The following is an 18,970-nucleotide window of genomic DNA, read 5'->3' as shown; positions in this document are numbered from 1 at the left end:
TCCTTGCGTCTCAGAACTAGACTCTCACTAAAGCTATGGAGACAGGAAGAAGTCCAAAATGGGGGCGATGCGCCAGCCATGAGAGGGAAGTGTTATGCAAAAGACCCTATAAGTCAGTCACGGTAGCTACCAGTTGCTTTTTACCCAAATCATTTTATTGGAGTCGTTATGCAAGTAACTCCTACAACATACCAACCCATACATGTTTTAAGCAGTGCGCTCTATCCACCCCCAGAACTAACTTTACATGCAGGTGACTACTGACCTGGGGCAAACAGCGGAATGAGCAAGTGGGCGTGCCTGTCAGGGGCTGGGGACGCCCTCATGGGTCACAGTCTACAGACCCTTCTCGTCGTGAAGCAGAAGGAAGTATCGGTGCACAGAGCGAGTCTCTCACCACGAGGAGTGATGCCAAGGGCAAAGGCTGTGTCGTTCCTTGGGACGGGGCAGGACTGATCATTGCTCAGAAGACTTCGTGAGCCAATGGCAGGAACTAATGCAAATAAAAGACAACCGAGTTAGCCTCCCATGATCTTGACATTTACATTGTTGACTTGATTTTCGCACTAGTTCCCCCTTTAACCACTCTCCGCATCGTTCACATTGAATGGCCTATCCTCCCCTCCTCCTCCTCCTCCTCCTTCTCCTCCTCCTCCTCCTCCTTCTTTTACCCAAATCTCTTGGGGGGGGGTTTTGCTTGTTTTTCTTTTTTTGCTTATATCCCTCCCTCCAACTGGAATACCTTTTCCCCGTCTCTGCATGTTCAAATCCTACCTGGATTTCAATGCCCATCTCAAGTGTTACCTCCTTCATGAAGCCATCCCCTGTTATGACAATTAGAACTTGGAGTAGTTCTCTCGCCTAAGGACTGATCATTTAGGAACGATGCTGACGGTACCCGTCTTCTATGGGAGAGCATTTCCAAAGTGCCCCGTGTTTAGGGGGGAGGGGGCGGGGGGTGGGGGGGACCCTAATCTCTTTGACCAGCTGGAAAGCTCTTTGTACCCAGCCTCTCTCCACTCTGAGCAGCTCCCCTCTCACCTCGCCTCGCTCTGCTTTCTTAGGTCACTCCTTGCTGCTTTTCACAGCTGGGGCTGTACCTGAATGGGTTCTCATTGCCGATCTCCTGACCTGTCACCTGAGTAACTCCTCCTCATCCTCCCTGTGAGTCATCTCCTCCGGAAGCCTTCCCCGCTCAGTTGGGTCAACCTTCTCTATGCCCAGAGCACCTTGAATCACCTCCTTTCTAGCATTTACCACATGGCATTGCAACAATCAGATAATCTGTTTTCTTTACCTCAGAGGGAGCCTTCTAAGAAGATATTTCATTCAAATTTGCAACTCAGTGCCTACCAGTTGTGTGTGTGTGTGTGTGTGTGTGTGTGTGTGTGTGTGTGACTGCTGTGACTGTAATTGGGGCGATATCAAACTTCAGGGTTCTTGCCCACCAGGCCCCTATCCTTGGATCTGACTCCCCCTGCCAGGACTGGGGTTGCTGATGGACGCTGTCTTACTCCGTTTGGGCTGATATAACAAAATACCATACACTGGGTGGCTTAGAAAGAGCAAGAGTTTATTTCTCATAGTTCTGGGGGCTGGGACGTCCGAGACCAAGGCTCCTGCAGATTCTGCATGTGGTGGGGTGACAGCCAATTCCTGGTCTGTGGAAGGCGGTCTTCTCTCTGTGTCTTCAGGTCAGAAGGGGTGAGAAACGCGGCCGAAGGGCCCACGACTCATTCTCCGTGCCAGCGAGGCGGCCTGTCTCCTCCTCGGGGACACTGCGGTGCAAAGCGAAGCCGCTCAGGATTAGCTTTAGGCGCAGTCATTCCACTCCGGCTATGGAATCTCGTTCCGGGGAAGGCGAGCACTCCATCCCGGAGGTACGCTGAGATAAGCTTTCCGGAACTTGCAGCCACCACAGTGCGCGATGAGTCGGGCTCCTCCGCTGACCTACGGAATACAATGTGACAAATCAGGGACAGTTCCTTCCCAAGGGCACGCTGATGGTGAGCCGGCCAGCCCCACTGAGCCCGCGCCCTCCGTGGTGGGAGTGTGGGGGACAGCCCTGGCGGGTGGGGGTGGGACTGTCAGGACAATCGGTCACCTAACCATCTAAAAGGCCCCCTGGCTTATGTTACAAAGGGACAGGGAGACCATGGAGGCCCCTGCATGGAAGGGTGAGGACCTAACATGTAGCAGCTGCCAGGTGGCTTCTAAGCACTTAGCCTCCAGGGAGGCACTGGGCTCCCAGTTTTACCCGGGAGGACTCTGGGCAACACAGAGTTAAGTCACAGAGCCAAAGTCTGAGGGCTGGTGTGGCTGGTACCCGGCAGAGATGGGATTTGAACCCAGATGATCTGGCTCCAAACCCTCCCCTTGAATGCTGCAGCCTCCTGGGCGAGTGAGGGCAGCAAGGCTGAGCAGGGCTGCGTGGTGCTGGCTGTGAGGCTCTTCTTCCAGGGAGCGTGGATGGCAAAGCTGCAAGAGAACAGCTCGCTCCCAGAGAGGTACCATCCACACCAACGTCCCGTCCGCCTCCCACCCTGCACCTCGGTGTCTGGGGTCCCACTGCTCCCACTGGGCTTCTCCCCAGTGTCAACACCCCATTACCACCAGGCTGGCAGGACTGGGGGCCCATTTGTTTTCAATTATACACACACATCACACCTTCTTCTGAGCGTGTTCCTTCCCCTCACAGCGCCCTTTCCTCCTCAAGGTGAGGACTGGCGCTCTCCACTGCGACCAAGAGGCAGAGGGCAGGAGAAAAAGGGCGGAACAGGGGGAGGAGGGGGACAAAGGAAGAGGGTGCGGAGGCAGGAGGATGGTGAAAGGGAGGAGGGAGGAGGGAGGAGGTTGGAGAGAGGAGGGAGGAGGGAAGAGGGAGGGGGTAGGGGGCTGGAGAGAGGAGAAGGTAGAGGATGGGAAGGAGGAGAGGAGGAGGGGAGGTGGAGTGGGGGAGGAGGAAGAGGTTGCCTCCTCAAAGGAAGATCCTTTTCCCATGGAAATGCACTCTGGCTGGTGCCCATTAGCATCCCTGTGCATAATGAGGGGCCGGCCTATTGTCATGCAAATTAATTCAGATGACAACACCCTCTCCTCGACAACAAGCCGGCTCCGGGAAGTTTCTCACAAGGCCTCAGCCAATGCTAACCGGCGGCCGCACCACCATCTTTCATTAATTATGTTCCCCGCTCCGCTCTGGCGAGGTTTGTTTTCAGCTACAACCCCCTGCACTTCCCAGCTGCTGCCGGCCCCTTCTCATTCGGCAGAAGTGACAACACCCCGATACACCACATAAAAAGCAAGCAAGCAAGGAACACCAGAGGAACGCGTGCATTGCAGATCCAGGCTGAAAAGGAAGAGTGGGACTGAACAGAGAGGTGGCATTATTTCCAGACGCCACACAGCAGGGGCTCCTCGCTCTCCTTTCCCTTTGTGGTGAGACTCTCCCTGTGGTCATTCAGAGCCTGATAACATGGATTCCTGGAGTGTTGACTATAGGGAGGGTGACTCATCCCTGCCATTGTCTGGCCAGCCACCCTCTCACTCCGGGCCACTGACCAGGGATTTCTCACAGTCTCAGGCTCAGACCAGTTCTTGCCCTGAGGGAGTTCTCTGTCAAAAGTAAGAGTGAACATGGGTGGCTTCGGAAAACACCAGAAGGGCTGTCGCTCATTGGTGCTGAGGGCTGGGGGCTCTACAATCTCTTTCCATCTCCTGAGCCCCTGGATGTCCACACATCTTGTCCCCAACCCTTTCAGGGCCAGAGCGGCCATCCCTGCAGCCTAAAGTTAAGAGCTGGCCAGAGCTATGCCTCCCTGTCCTGTACACAGCCTAGCAGGCTAGTTAAACCACAGTGCTGGGGTCTGAGGACCCATTCAAGTCCTGGCTCCATCTCTTTTCAAGCTGCATGATCTCAGGCAAGTGATTGACCCTCTGTGTGCCTCAGTTTATTCATCTATAAAATGGGAGTAATACTGGTACTCACCCCATAGGGCTGTTAGGATGATTAGATACGTAATACATAGAAAGCACCGAAAACAATGTCTGGCACATTGCAGGCACTTTTATAAATGTTAGCTCATATCATTAATAATTTCCCCAGACTTTACCTTTTTTTTTATTGGGATAACTCTCCCCTTTATTGCTCCTAAGCAGCCCTGTCCTGGTTTCAATTGCGGTGACAATAAAATGCATACTAGCTGGCAGCAGTGCTGACAGAGAGCATGTGACTGGGCCGGGGGCTGGGGGGCAGGACTCACCTTGTCCCCTGACAGTCCTGACACCCTGACACTTCCACCCTACATCTGAGTAGGTAGAGTAAGGAAAGGGGGAGGGGTGGACCTTCTGGAAATCAACTTTAGCTTAAACATTATCTGAACAACAGACAGGCTTTGTAGCCAGACACAAATTATATGCAAATCATATGCAAATCTGAATGTAAATACTTCGGTCCCAGGGAGAAAATCCTTGAGGAGACATTCTCACTCCCTTCTCCCTCACTTCCCAGGCTGTATTTTGTTCTCTGATTGGTTAGTTTGGAATTCATTAGGAAGACGCAGAGATGCTCAGAATTCCTCCAAGGGGTTCATGTCACCTGCTTGTCAGAGGCTGCAGCCACTCCTGCAGACCTCGCTGATCAGAAGAGAGTTCTCTGCCCACTCTCACCCTGAGCCAGGAGAGTCCCCATCGGTAGCTCTGGACAAAGTCAAGAGCCAACGGAACTACAAACTTCTCAGGGCCCTTCCACTGGGCTGGGGACGGCCGCCTCCTGGGCCTGGGGCACCCCAATCACCCCTTGCCTTATGGTCCCTCTTAACTTCTCTCATCAGATTTGAAAGAAAGCCTAAACTAAGCCAGTTGGGGGTGGAGATAAGACGTGTGAAGGGAAAAGACAAAACATAACTACTTCATTCATTCATTCATTCATTCATTCGACAAAATGTTATCAGGTCTCTACCGGGCATCGGACAGCGCCCCAGCCCTATGCAGAGATGTCACCTCAGCTTCTGGACCTCAGCGTGGTGGGTGGTTCACCCATGAGATGACTCGGGTTCACAGAGCACACCTTGCTCTGGGTCTCATGTTGGCACGGCCGGGAGGGAATCATATGACTATAGAATCCCTTCGAGACCAATCTCCCAGAATGCATCTCTGATAGGAGAAGTCTCCCCATAATGAGATCAGGAGAAGAGTACCCGTGGCTCTTCCTGCTGCCCATCAAGCTGCCCCCATCCTGGCACTATTTCCTTACACTGTTTCTTAGGCTCTGAAAACAGCTGTGCAGTCTGAGGACTTCTCAGTGGGAACCCTTAGTCAAGAGAAGGGGAGATATTTCAGCCACAGTGTGTACACTCTTACAGCTCCTCTTGTCTGAGTTCTGACTCCATTCAGTGCCTCCATAAATGGTTCCCACCAGCCTGCGAAGAAATTCTAGGTCCCGGAGTGGGTGAAGATGAACACAGCCACTAGGCCTCACCTACTTGAACTTTCATTCTCTCATGTCGAATGCTGCAGGCTTCCCCTCTTGGCTCTCCTCGTCCTCCTCGTTCTTTCTCACACGCTCCCTCTTGCATTCTCCATCCCTCACCACGTTTCCTGATTTCTAGGGCCCTTTCCCTTCCCCTTCCTTTCTCTCTCCCTCCTGGAATCTCTGGTGGAAACAGGGTGAAGTTATGAAAGGCAACCAAAACTTGGTCTACAGGTGTGTTTCATTTGATGGGAACACACAACCTTGACCTCTCTTTGTAGGGGTCCTCCAGCTGAGAGAATTTCCACGGCCTCACTGGATCCAGAAGGGCAACTGGGTGGCCCTCCCCCCTCCTCCGGGAGTGCAATAGCCGCGGAAAGAAATGTAGACCCTGGAATCACGGCCAAAGCCATTTCATGACCAAAATATGCTTCTCCCAAGGCCAGTCTTCCACAGTCTCCCTCTTTCCCTCCACCCCACCCCCACTGCACAGGTAGGGAATGCAGATGAGAGCTTGCATCTCTTGCCTGCCTCTACCCACACCCCGCCCCCCAAACCAGGAGCAAGTAGAGTCCCATGAAAACCTAACACAAAGGGAAAGAAAGGAACCGTGGAATCTGGCCCGTTTCTTCCCACTCGATGCCTGGTTCTCTTTAGCCCAGTCTCCGATTTCCAATGGTCCCATTGCCCGCTTTCCCCGAGGACCGGAGCCCGTTGAATAGTGTTCCTTTTCATTGGTGCTTCCTGGTGCCATCAACAAAGACAAACGCTTGGCCCCTCTGGCCGCCTTCCATATGACTTCATTTGCAAAGTCCAGGGAAAGGGGCCGGGCATCGCATCACATCCCTTATCACTGTGGGGATGGGCGGGGAAGGCTAACTGGGCAGAACGAGGGAGGACAACCCTGAAGGCAGCTCTTCCATCAAATGACTCCTGCTTTTGATTCTGCAGCTCGAACAATGCATCTCACCACGCCTGCCAATCGGCCCAGCGGGGGAGTGCGGGGTAGTGGGTGGGGGAGGGGGGGGCAAGCAAAGGCATCATTCACGCTGCCTGCCCTCGGGCCCGTCACTCCCTGTGTGTGCGTGGACTGTGCCTCTCTGTTCTCATCACTCACATCCCCGAGGTGTCACGGTGTGAAGGGACGAGGCATGCTTCCTCATGGTTTCCCTAATCCCCCCGTGTCAAGTAACATATGCATCACTGCCTTACCCTCAACACGGTCTTGGCAGGTCCTCCACCAACATCTGCTGCCCGAGGTCTGGCCCACACAAGCTTCCCCTTCATCAAATGACAGGGCCAGTAGGCAGAGCTCTCTTCTTCCTTCCCCTCCTGTCAGCTCGCAGCTTGGGGTCTCGGGGTCCAGCACTTTCACAGGCAGACAAGCACTGAACAGGCCAGGAGGCGGAGGCGGCCCCGGGAGTGCATCACCACAAACATCTTCCTTCCCCTCCCCCATCCGCACGCTGCCAGCCCCGGTGACCTCCTCAACAACATGGGTAATTTGTCTTGGAGAACCGCCATACCTACAGCAAACACAGGAAGGATTAGGACACAACATATGCCACACAGCAACAGAAACATGCTAAGGTCCTTCCTGAGCCCCGAGGATTACTGAGGGGGAGGAGAGGGAAGAGGCGGAGAGCAAGACAGAGAGATGTGGGATGAGAGCAACCCAGCCCTGAAAGGAAATGGATGCCTCAGAACTGGGTGTGTGTGGAGGTCAAATCCGATATGAGTTGCAGCTTCTTGAAAGCCCGTTGGTGACAGATGTGGACTTTCGCCAAGTCAACCACAAAATAGGATCAAACGAAGCTGGAAAGCAACAACAGGGGCTCCCCAGCTAAAGGTTTCTGCTGCCCTTGGAATGCTAGCCAGGGGAGCGGATGAGGAAGGGGAAGGGGGACGAGGAAGGGCAACCTTAACATGAGTGAGGAAAAAATAATAAAGATCCAGGAATCGGTCTGGTGCCCTGAGGATTAGGGTTTTCTCCATTGCAGCAAAGACGTGGGAAACACGAACCAGGGTGCAGAGGGAGGCCTAGAACCAGTACTGCTGCTCAGAGAGGAAATCTCTTCACCTTCGTTCAAGGAAAACAGGTGTTGAGCAATAATTAGTTCATCTCCAAGGTGCAAGGGATGGGAATGGGAACTGGGTTTCAGGTTACTGGCTGTGAGGTCATGTTAGTTGAGTTCCAACCCAGGTTCTGCCACTTCATGGCTGTGTGACCCTGGGGAAGTCCCTTAACTTCTCTGGGTTTCATTTTCTCATCTATAAATAGGATTGCTAATAGTCCCTGATGTAAAGGGAGGTAAGGATTAAAGATGCATATATAATGTGCTTAAAACAGTGCCTTGCAAGAGGAAAATCTCAATAAATGTTAGTTATTTTGCTATTAATTTTTAAAATATTTTTTATTGATTTCAGGGATGAAGGGAGAGAGAAAGAGAGAGATAGAAACATCAATGATGAGAGAGAATCATTGATCAAGTGCCTTTTGCCCGCCCCCTACTGGGGATCAAGCCCACAACCCGGGCATGTGCCCTAACCAGGAATTGAACAGTGACCTTCTGGTTCATAGGTTGACGGTCAACCACTGAGCCACATTGGCCGGGGGATTTTGCAATTAATTTGTAAGAATGAATGGGTATCCTATTGGGAAGACAAGGCCTAGAGCACAATTCTAGAACCCCAGTCTCTGTCATGGGACAGTAATTTGCAAATGAAAATTGTGCTGTACAAACACATGTGAATTTCAAATTCCTCATTCTTCACATCTAAAGCCAGGCTCAGCGAACCATCCAAGAAGGCTGAAGGCAACCAAAATAACAGAAATCAGTACCTTGAGAAGACAGGTTCGCCTCAAAAAGGGTTAACACATTTGCTAGGACTTTTTTTGATGTGGTCATATTCTAACTGGCTCTTTAGTCAGTGAAGATGGTTAGAAATATCAACCACTATTTAGTTATCTGGCTACCAGTGGAATAGACCCTCTTCCCCCAATCCGCTCCTCCTTAACCTCATATAATCCAAAGAGGGAGAATCCTTAGGCCCTTTCAGCCCAGTTCCATGTGAATAATTCCCCAGGGGGCCTGCTCAATTATGCTGGAGCCCCGTGGGAAAGGGGATATGCTAGCACCACGAATTCCGGGGCAAAGTCTCTCTACCCAAGACATCCCACCCACCGACAGGTGTTTCCAGCTGTGGGAAGCAGAGGTGGGGGGCCCTTCCAGGTCACCCCCTGGCCATGCGTCTCTGCGGAGCTTCCTGCAGAGAAGTTGATACCTCTCCGTGGGATCATCTCCAAGGCCAGCTGTGTGCACCCCCAGGGCAACCATGGCAGAGTCTGGGGCACACTCTATGACTGAACAGAGATCTTTATCATGGGGAGGGTGGGGGTAGAAAATGTTTAAAAGGACATTTCTCCTCTTAGAAAGAGATTCAACAAAATTTAACTGACTGAATGAAACAGTGTTCTGGTTTGTAGATCTATTCAAAGAAGGCAATGGAAGATGCCTGTGACAGAGGTGGCCAGTAGGTTATGAAACCAAAAACCAGCATTACATTACGTTGGCTGCAATTGATTAGCGATGTCTGCCAGGTGTGTGGGAGGCGATGTCTGCCAGGTGTGTGGGAGGAAGTGGACTGTGATTGGCTAGCAATGCCTGCCGTAAGTGGTGGCCTTGGATACCTGCCTTGGATAATACAAAATAAAATTCCTTCTTTTTTAATAGGCTCATTCCGAGGAATCTTTGGACAGTTTTTTGAAATTCCTGGGCCTTCATTTTCATTCTCTTAGACTAAAAAAGGAGAGGAGAAAGAATTATTATTTTTTTTAATGCTTGAATGAACTGAAGTCTGAATTCAGTTTTTAAATATTTTGTTTTATTATTGATTTCAGGAGGAGAGAGAGAGAGAGAGAGAGAGAGAGAGAGAGAGAGAGAGAGACCAAACAGGATTATTTGCTCTGGTTCCCCCCCCCACCCCATTCAGGCTGAACCCACAGCCTGGCATGTGCCCTGACCAGGAATCCAACCGGTGACCTTTCAGTGTATATAGGATGATGCTCAACCAACTGAGCCACACCAGCCAGGGCTGAAGTCAGGTTTCTTATACATGTTAAAGCAGGTATGAAAAGTCTCCTATCCAAATGCCAGGTCCAGTCCTGGACCGTTTAGTCAAAGTTAATTGCTACATCTGTAACAGGCTTCCTTTTTTGCCCCCCTAAAATAACTGATCAGTAAGATTGACTATCCAGCCAACTACCTACTCATGGGTCTTCTTATGTCACCACTTCAATTTGAAATCTTACTAATAACGAATGAGGCACAGGAGAACTCGCTGGGCAGGCAGGTACATTCATAGCAGGTGATGTTAAAGTTATGGCTGGGGAAATATAATATTAGTTTGCATTAACTGAAGTAGACCAAAGTACATCTCTCCATGTCTTGGGTAATTCATTCTCTCTCTTTTCCTCTACTATCCCTATCCCTATCTCTATCATTTCTATCTCTATCTCTATCTCTATCTCTATCTCTATCTCTATCTCTATCTCTCTCTGTCTCCCCATCTCTTTCTCATACCTTTGGAAATCTCCTTTTTTATCTTTGTCAGAGTAAAAGAGAAGACCATAACTCTGAACTATAGCCTAGAGTTCCCTCTACAAGGAAGTACAGGAAAAGGGAGAGATTCCAGAAACATGAATAAACACAACATATGGAACGAAAGTTAGATTGTAAGATCGACTTTTGCTCTCTGATAAAAGGGACAGATTGCTAATACTGTTAATTTCTTCCCTCGTCTTGCCTTGAATGCAAATGTGATGCCTGGAACTACCGAAGCTGTTTTGTGACTATGAGGCAACATCCATGAGGGTGAAAGGCCAACAGGTAAAGCTGGGGAAGAAAAATAGAAAAAGGTAGAAGGAAGCATGGATTTGGGAGTCATCATTGAGTGATGAACTAGTCTTGAACTCTATTTTCCTGGCTTCCTTGTGAGGCAAATAAATGCCTTTCATTTTAAAACCACCGTTATTAAAGTTTTATGATTTGCGGCTGAAAGTATTCCTATACAGCTGATTCTATTATGACTATAATCTGGTGTCTTTAGGCATTGTACTCATACCGATGTCCACAACTGTTTTACCTTCGTCTTTAAAAGAAAAAAGAGTCCTAGCCGGTTTGGCTCAGTGGATAGAGTACTGGCCTTCAGACAGAAGGGTCCCAGGTTAGATTCTGGCCAAGAGCACATGTCCAGGGCTCAATCCCCAGTAGGGGGCGTGCAGGAGGCAACCGATCAATGATTCTCCCTCATCATTGATGTTTCTATCTCTCTTTCCCTCTCCCTTCCTCTCTGAAATCAATAAAAATATATTTTAAAAAGAAAACTAAAAGAAAAAGAATGTTAAAAATATAAATCTAAATTGACAAGAGGTCACAGAAAAAAAAAAGTGTGTCACGCCAGCTAGCCCACAAGGGGGGCTGGGGGTAAGGAGAGGAAGGGCACCATTTCCGTTGGCCGGACTTTCCTAACATATCGAAGGGATGAGAAGGCAGCCCAGGCCATCAGTCAGCCCTTTCCACACAGAGCATTTCCCAAGCTGTGCCCTCCGTGTCGACACCTTAGAGACCTGAGTCAGCGCGGGAGCCCATCTGTACACACAGCCTCCACCCACCTCCAGCTTCTCCAGTCGGCAGACAGGCCTGAGTCAGCCCCGGCACCTGTGTTAATACGCGGCGAGCACGCAGCCGGCCTTTCCCTGTGTTCAGCTCACAAGAGCAGCCCAGCACACTGCAGCGGCATTAATCCAGTGCCCTTGTCATGGGCCGTGTCATCCTGTATCACACCCTTCCCAACAGAGCCCGGAGACACAGCCCCCCGGGCGGCCAGGAAGGGCTTGGCGAGGGCCAGGAAGACTTCTTATTCCCAAACAGCTAGGTATGACGCATTTGCCTCCAGATGCCCGGCAAAGAATGCATCTCTTCACATGCTGGTGTCTCTAGTTAAAGGCACAGGTAGGCTATCCAGACCCCTCTCTGCCTAAAAACTCGCAGAAAGAATTCATAGGGAGGAGGGGTGAGATTGGAAAGAGAAGGGGCCCAGCCGGTGTGGCTCAGTGATTGAGCATCGGCCCATGCACCAGCAGTCTCCAGTTTCCCAGTCAGCGTCGTCTATACTGCTCGGCCTCATACACAGGTCTCATTTCAAAGAGGGCCTACTGGTATGCTACACGATACTCTGGAGAAGTCTTTGAAGCAACTGGACCCAAATATGACACAGGTCCATCTCATCCAGTATGCCAACCAAGCAAGTAAAACCACCCCAAAATGAGTTCAGAAGGAGTGTCCTAGAGCCCGGCCGGCGTGGCTCAGTGGTTGAGTGTCTACCTATGAACCAGGAGGTCATTGTTCGATTCCCGGTCAGGACACATGCTAGGGTTGTGGGTTCAATCCCCAGGGTGGGTGTGCAGGAGGCAGCCGATCAATGATTCTCTCTCATCCTGGATGTTTCTATCTCTCTCTCCCTCTCTGATATCAATAAAAATATATATATTTTTAAGAAGAGTGTACTAGATGGACAGGCTGGTGAATGCTCTAGGATAGTACTCACAGAACAGAAACCGGAAAGTACACATGGATTCTAATCTAGTCTAGCCCCAGGCTGGCTTGCCCTTGGTGTGACAGCCGGTGCTACATTCTTCTTGAGGGTCCCATCTCAGTGTAAGTGGCCTAAAGCCCACGCTTAGGAATGTGAGAGTTGCAGGAGCAGACACTCGGATGCCTTCAAAGGCAAGGAGCCAGGGCCGGGTGGCAGAATGGATAGAAATTATCTAAAGATCTAATTGATCTAAATGTATAATTTCCGTGTGCTCTGACCCCTCAGGTACACTTTCCAGGCTGGGCGAAGCTTCCGGAAGCCACAGTAGTGATTATCCCAAGAAGATGAACTTTTAGGAAGATGCTGTCACAGAGAAGTGGGTGGGGAGGTGGATTAGGAACTGGAAAGGGCCCGAGGCTGCTGGTTGGAAAGCAACAAAGATTCAGAGGAGGCTGAGGCGGGAGAGGGGTTGGGGGGTGGGGGGAGGGATTTGAGTCCTCTTCTTTTATATAGCCTCTTCCATGCTATGTGACTATTGATAAATATTCATAGGAGGGGAATGGACCTAATGTGATGCAAATTGCATGCAAAGCAACATGTAAATTAGAACCCTTATCTGAAGCCAATAGGTGAGGTACTACGCATATTAAAAGTATAGGACAAGGACTCCTGAGGGGAGGACCCCTCAGACTAGCAGGGGACTCTCCATTCCAAAAGGAACCCCATGGTCAGAGAGAGGTCATTGCTGCCAAAGAGCGTCCCCAAGCATGAAGCAGGGACAGTGAGGCCCTAATGGAGAGAGAACCCGGGATGGGGGTGCTGCCTGGTCTGCACCCCCATCCCTGTCAACACTGCAACAAAGTGAGCTCTCCTTCCTGGCCTTCCTGGGCTGATCCGCCCTGATGCTGATTGATTGGTCAAATCCACTGAGTGACAGGGAGGCAGCCTGATCCGATTGCTCATTAGCCACGCCATTCAGGATGACTCCTTCAAGCCTTCTAACAAAAGGGAAGGGACACGGAGACAGCCCTGGACACTGGTCACTCCTAGCTGGCTGGCACCACACGCAAGCCTTCTGTATGCATTTAGAGCCCCTGAGAGCTCTCTCCTGTGAGTGCCACAGGCTCACACGCAATGCAGGCGTGTTGGGCACGGATTCGCGTGCATCTGCAGAAGTCCCTGCAAAGCCCGGCCACAGACGCAAGAGATACACTCCTGGCCTCCTCCTAGGTCCCCAGGGAGCTGCCGGAGAGTCTGCCATCGTGGCTGCTCCGGGCCAGAGGAGGTCACGGGCTGTTTCTGATTGGAGCCCTCCACTGTGTTTGCTTTCCGTGCCCCCACGGACCTCCTGCCAGGATGGGGGGACACGGAAATAAGTCAGGGGTGACCCCTCTGCTGACCCATAGCGTTGCCAGCCAGCTCCTGATTGCAACCTTCTGGCTTCCGGAACAGCCTGTAATTCAGGCCTGCTGGTTGGCCAAGGCTAGAGTGGCCCCAGCGGTGCGGCAGGAAGCAAGGCCGAGCTCAGCAGTGCTGTGCACGCTACACGCGGGGAACAACCCAGGCTGCGGGGATGGAGTGAAACACAACAGGAAGGGGCAGTGTGGGAACAGAGGGAGCCACCGCTGCCCGCTTAGCCAGCAACACTCCCTTTGGCTCCTATGCACCCTTCTATCCACATGTATGCGCCCCCTGAGTTCGGATCAGTCACTGGATGCAAACCCACTAGGAGCACCTGGACAGCTGTCATAGTAGCCCTGCCTTCTCTGAGACTAGGTTGTAGAAGCCATTCTCGCAATTACCTGGTGATATAATAGCACAAATGTATCACATATTCACAGCGCGCACACACACACACACACACACACACACAGGCAAAGTCAGAACATCCCTGTACACCAGGATGTTCAAACAGGATCTTACATTTGACTATGGACATGGAAGAGGCAAAGCTCTCTGCAGCCTCATGCATGGGGCTACCTCCCCAGTGACAGCCCACAGACTCTGAAATTGGTCACTCCTCCCATCTAATTGCCTCCTTTTACAGATCACAGAACCCAGGCCCAGAAAGAAGTGTCCTGCTCAGAGTTAGTCGCACCGCTGGGTCATGGGGACAGCAGGACAGGAATTCCGGCGGCTGCTCCCACCACACATATTCCCAGCTGCTGGCCAGTATCTGGCACCTCCAGCCATTGCTTCCACAGTCCTCCCATCAGAGCCCCTCTCTCCCTCACAGGACGCTCGCAGGTGGATCCTAAATAAAGAGCAATGACGACCGAAAGGAAGATCCGAGGAGGAAGCAGGGGTGAAACGCAAGGTCATGGCAGCCACACACACTGTGTCTGCTCTAACAGTCGCTGGAGCGGCTATGAAACTGACTTAGATCCTGGCTGGACCTCCGCGCTGGCCGGGAGACCAGGTCTGATCCAGGTTCTTCCCATAGCCGGGCACTGCCCCTCCCCCGGGCTCTCCAATCCAAATCCAAACACATCCTATCCCCTGGAAAAGTTGCTTTTCGACTCCAACGTCCTTTGAGATTTAAGGAGTTGCAAGACAAATAGTATAAAGAGATGAAAGTTGCTGGGAGGAAGTCAGCGTTGATAAGCCCTCCTTTACAGGCCTGTGAACCTGGCTGCTCCCTCTCTCCCCAAGGCCTTTTCCTCCAGTCCGGGCCCAGCCCCCTCCCAGAGCACAGCCTCCCAGCCCAACCCCCAGGTCCCATGCACATTAAACACTCCGTCCAGGTGAACGGGGCTTGACTTTTGACCTGATTCCATTCTGCTTTTTCATTTTGCAAAAGTGACGGTGAGTTTGATATTTATTTATTTATTTATTTATTTATTATTTGTATTTATTTTTTTTGAGTTTACTGATTTTAAAGCTTCCAAATGGAGCCCAGGTCACGTGAGGTTTCAGGGCTCCCTTTCGATGACCGGCGTGGTGTTTAGCCTAAATGCTCTTTGGAGCGCATGCCTGGCGTTGAGATGTGGACCCCTGATCCATGTTGATGTGGAGGCACCATTTAGTCATAGCCTGAGCCCCAGACCCACGTTCAGGAGGGGCTCAGAGTAACCCCGTCCCCAGAGGCCAAGACCCCCAGGTTCCACCAGATGCAGTCACTTGGGTTTCTCAGGCAGCACCTTCTGTCAGGAATGACTGTTTAACTTTTTCAATCCTGGGTCCTTTACTAGAAAAGGACTTATCCCTGAGCCCCACTTTGGAAAGCTGAGCGTCAGAGTAGCTTTCCAACTTGAAGTTCCCCAAGTCATCCATTCATTCATTCATTCATTCATTCAACCAACAAATGTGGTGAGCAGATAAACATGACCCCTGACCTCTTGGAGCTCGCAACTCTAGGGACACAGACAATAGCCAAAGGCCAAACTTGATGGAGCTCAGTGTCAAGGAAAGAAAGGGTGCAAGATGGATCTGAGAGGCAGCGGGGGTCCGTTCCATAGAGACAGGAGGCCCCAAGGCCATCATAAGGGTGTTGGTGTTCAGCCTAGGACAGTGAGACCCCTCTTTTTTCCTGCTCTCATGCTGGTCCAAAGGGGACACACCCTTCTGGACCGAGTTCAAATTTTACCTCCATCCCCATTAAAAGTCTTTGTCCCAAGCCCTGCCCGGGTAGCTCAGTTGGTTAGAGTGTCATCCCGATACACCAAGGTTACGGGTTCGATCCCCGGTCAGGGCACATACAAGAAGCAACCAAGGAATGCAGCAATAAGTGGAACAAATTGATGTTTCTTTCTCTCTTTCTCAAATCAATCAATATATATTTTTTAAAGATGGTATTAAAAACTCTTTCCCCAAAACCAGAGCCTCTTTCGTGTCATGCCACCCACACCCAGCCCTGGCACCTCCTGAAGACAGAGCGGGTGTTTTGAGTCTGCCGATCAACCGTGAGAAGGTTCTAAGGAGCGCAGGCTCCCAGCCTGAACTGGAGTTTCAGCCCGACTGGAAAACAAGTGGAAAGGTGGTTCGACTGCAAGCCGGCCAGCCTCCCCTGTTCTGTTTGGAAACGTGTTGAGATGGCGCAACATTAGTGTTCAGACGCAGAGGTGGGTCACTGACGGTCCCATCCCGGGGCTCACACAGGCTCACCCGGCCAAGGCCGTGGGGTACCCGGCCACTCCCTGCAGGTCCCGACACGGGCAGCCAGCGGCCCCTGTGCCACGGAAAAGAGGCTTTGCTCACCGCCACCCTTCTAGCTCCACCAATTGCACAAGAGGCAAAGTAAACCGCGGTGTAATTAGCAAAATGATGGGAAAATATGTAAGCAATTCAAGTACCATCAGAGTTCCCTTAAGTGCACACACAAACAGCACTCAGTGTGGGGGTGAAGGGGAAAAAGCCAGTCGCTGACCCCGCTGGGCAATTTTGCAAATGTCTTTAAAAAAATAAATTCTATTGATTTCAAAGAGGAAGGGAGAGGGAGATAGAGAGATTAGAAACATCAATGATGAGAGAGAATCATTGATCGGCTGCCTCCTGCACGCCCCCCACTGGGGATGGAGCCTGCAACCTGGCCATGTGTTCTGACCGGGAATTGAACCATGACCTCCTGGTTCATAGGTCAATGCTCACCCACTGAGCCATACTGGCCGGGCATTTTGCAAACATCTTTCAGAAATCTCTAGACTGTGACCATCCTTCCGCTGGAAAACTTCTTCAGGAACGCAGTTCAGAACATTCATGGTCACCTCTTTCCCCTTGTCTCCCAGTTTGCCTTTTCCTGCCGGTCTTCGGCGCGTGGGATCTGCTCCGAAATGTGTGAAAGCCAGGTGGCAGCTGGACGGTGGGTCTGCAGACTCTGCTCTCTGAGTAGATAGAGGTAGGTGGGCTTCTTCTCACACCCTGTCTGAGTTACATTCTTCGAAGGTATACGACAATCTGACTTTGTCTAGTCCGTGGTCTCATGGGCGGGATCAAAAAGAAAAAGGGAGGAGGAAGGAAAACAGGGTACACGCTCGGTCAACTTAGATCTGTCCCCGAAACCCTGAGCATTGGGGCGAGGGCTCCCATCCTGTTCCTAAAGGAGAATGGATGTTATGCGAAACCTTCCCAGGGTCTGCGGTGACTTCCTAGTGAGAACAATGCCCAGGAAGATGGAAGCGTCGCCGTGAGCCACCAGCCACTGAGAGTGAACGTATTTGTTATATTTCCTCTGAAAAAAAAGTACGCGTCCCCCTTCCTTAATAACACTGCCACCCACTTGGCGACCAGGACAGAAAACCAGGCCCCATCGTGGGCCTTGTCCCTTCTCTCACTCTCCACAGCGAGAAGTCCTCTCAATTCCAACTCCTAACGTGTTCGGTCGCCGCTCCCTGTCATCACCATCCAATTTGGGCCATGCGTGCTCTTGCCAACATATTATTACAGTTTCCCCCATATATCGGCATGGCTGGGCCTCTTATTCCATCCAGCTCTCTGCTCCAGTTCCACCTGCGCCGAGAGCCCTTCTCTGGCCATTCAGTGTGAAATGTGACTCCCCGTCACTCTATACCTGGGCCCACTTCATTTTTTTAATAGAACCCATTCACACCTCTCATCATATTATACATACATATATACATATATAGCCTATAGTGATCTATCATATATATAATATATATATATATTATATATATGTATATATATTATATATTTATTGTTGGCTTTCCCTTCCTGAAAATACTCTTGTTTTGCTCATTGTTATATCCCAGGGCCTGGAGTGATGCCCAGTATACAGAAGGTGCTCTATAAATATTTGCTTAAGAAATGAATGAACGGGTCTCCTTCCGTCCACTCTCGTGTATCCCCCAGTCCATCCTCTGCGTTGATGAGACTCACTTTCTAAAACACAGATTGGATCACATTATATCGTTGCTCCATATGCTCCCATGCCTTCCCGTCACCCACAGAAAAAGTCCAACATGCTACATGGTGTCCACAGTGTGCCATGTCCCGGCCCCACCACTCTGCCACCTCCTCTCCCCTGTCCACCTCCAACTCCCCAGGCCTCACCCATCCCACATGGCAGCCATGTGCAATGACTATGGGCTCCCTCAACCTGCCATGCTCTTTCTGCCCTCAACTCTTTCATGGGGGTTGTTTTCTAACCCTACAATGGGCCCCCTCCTTTGATTGCTGGGCAAATGCTGAAGAGCCATCCCTTCTCCACCCACCAGCGATAGGGGACATCACATAGTAATCCCCTCCCTCGTCCCCTACTGTACCTTGCACAACTTCTGTGACAGGTTCCAGACCCTTGCTGAGTGTAGAGTGTGAGTGTGTGTCTTTGTCTGTGTCCTTCCTTGGTCGAGGAGCAAGGACCACATCACCATCATGTTTTGGTAGAGACGCAACATTTTTTTAGCTTTGGAAAATTCTTCTTTCATGTGAGCGTTTCTTACAAAAATAAAGCTTGTGAAAGAGATGTAGGAAAAAATTGTTATCTCTCTCAACCCTGCTCCTGCAATCTCTTCTTCATTCAGAAATACATATATCACAAAGAGGACAAGAAAGGAAAATAAAGAGAATAGTGAGAGATGGAATTTTCAGCCAAGTGAGAAAAAACAAAACCAAACCACTGGCTTTTGCTTATTCATTGCATCGATTACATAACTGAAGCCTGAACCCGGATGACAGAGAACTTGGCACAGTGACTGCACCCACCATGAAGAGCTACTGGGCAAGTCCAACGAACGAAAAGGCGAGAGGCCAAAAATGGACTGAAACTCACGATGGGCTTTGATTTTTATTTCTCTGGAGTGACAGGGAGGCTTGGCTGGGAGATTAGGATGCTTCACATCCCATGCAGGTGCTATCACCCCTCCTACCAAACCAATGCCGGCAAGCCCATTACAAACCCTACTGCAGCTTGCCAGCTCTCACCCCTCTCCTCTCCTCTCCTCTCCTCTC

The 18,970-nt window shown here is 50.8% G+C and overlaps 1 long non-coding RNA gene across 1 annotated transcript in view; it reads right to left on the bottom strand.

The window, feature by feature from the left end:
* Nucleotides 1–235: 235 nt before the first annotated feature.
* The window catches only part of LOC111827284, a 77,010-nt gene continuing 58,275 nt past the window's right edge, over nt 236–18,970 (bottom strand). Inside the window, exons 3-5 of the long non-coding RNA XR_002830783.1 lie at nt 6,683–6,996; nt 1,298–1,950; nt 236–493 (exon numbers count right to left, since the gene is read on the bottom strand). This is a non-coding gene — a long non-coding RNA (uncharacterized LOC111827284). The remainder of the gene's footprint in view (nt 494–1,297; nt 1,951–6,682; nt 6,997–18,970) is intronic.

This window comes from Myotis lucifugus, unplaced genomic scaffold (genome assembly GCF_000147115.1).
Source record: "Myotis lucifugus unplaced genomic scaffold, Myoluc2.0 scaffold_146, whole genome shotgun sequence".
In the NCBI taxonomy this organism is placed as follows: domain Eukaryota; kingdom Metazoa; phylum Chordata; class Mammalia; order Chiroptera; family Vespertilionidae; genus Myotis; species Myotis lucifugus.
Note: the sequence above shows the minus strand (reverse complement) of the source record. Positions and strands in the feature narration are given on the sequence as shown.